The following is a 1,145-nucleotide window of genomic DNA, read 5'->3' on the forward strand; positions in this document are numbered from 1 at the left end:
AACTAATTACTTAAGCAGTTGTCAAAGGTTTGAAGCTCGCTCTTGAATTCCAATGAACACTGTCCATGGACGGCGGTGGTTTTGCATATATTATGAATATTTCAGCTTCTCTCAGTAACCTTGGTGTCGTTTGGCAGATAGGGGCTGGCAGAGAGCCATTTAAAAGCTTCTCTGTTGCAGGAGGGAGGAGACAGGGTATTAAGCTTTATCTATACTTGACATTTCCGAGCGTTTGTAATTAATTCATATAGAAAAATCTTTCCCAGCTCTGTCTAAATGACTGGCCACGATCAAAAAAAAAAAGGGACCTGTTTGACTATTGTTTCTGCAAAGGACACCAGGCACAAACCCCATGTCAACGTTTCATGTCACAATTCTCACGAAATCCAATTATTCAAGAGAACGTGTGTTCTGTTCAAGTCTGGAGTCGTCTCTGTTCGTACCTGTTCAAAATTCAAGGCCCGAGCTCACACAGGTGGTCCAGTTCTGAAGGCAGTCGACTGAGGTTTGGATTTCTAAACCAGAATAAAGATCTGTTACAGACGTAAAATGTGAGGYTACAACCAGAGGGACGAAACCGTTCTCACTGTGTGTCACAGATCCTGGCTGGGAGCCAGACACACAGGTGTGTTGGTGTGTATCAGACCCCACATCCATTTTAATTAAGAAACCACGCCTGACAGTAATTCCTAAAACACAGGGTCTGTGTATCATTTATTGTGGGTTGTGTTGACAAGCTCAAATCATTTGCAGTTCCCACTTGCCCGTGAAAATTGTTAACCTTTTCTGGACGATGTAGACTTTTTGTTTTTGTTGAGTCATTGAGATACAACTCAGACGTAAGTTTTACATCCCTGTAAGTCTATCCCAAACTAGTTGTAACTTYAGATRTTATYTGATKAATATTTATGTCAACTGTAAAAAGCAGACTGTCAAAAATACTGTAGGCTGTAAAGTATTTAAAAATAAAATAAACATATGATCACACAGATGTCACCATGTTATATATGACATTAACTCCTCAATCAATACATATTTCATTATGTCCCAAGCCAATATCTTAGCATTAGAATTAGGGCTGCCACAAAAGATTATTTTAATAATTGATTAATCACTGATTATTTATTTGATTAGTCGACTAATCA

This window comes from Austrofundulus limnaeus, unplaced genomic scaffold (assembly GCF_001266775.1).
Source record: "Austrofundulus limnaeus strain Quisiro unplaced genomic scaffold, Austrofundulus_limnaeus-1.0 Scaffold636, whole genome shotgun sequence".
In the NCBI taxonomy this organism is placed as follows: Eukaryota; Metazoa; Chordata; class Actinopteri; order Cyprinodontiformes; family Rivulidae; genus Austrofundulus; species Austrofundulus limnaeus.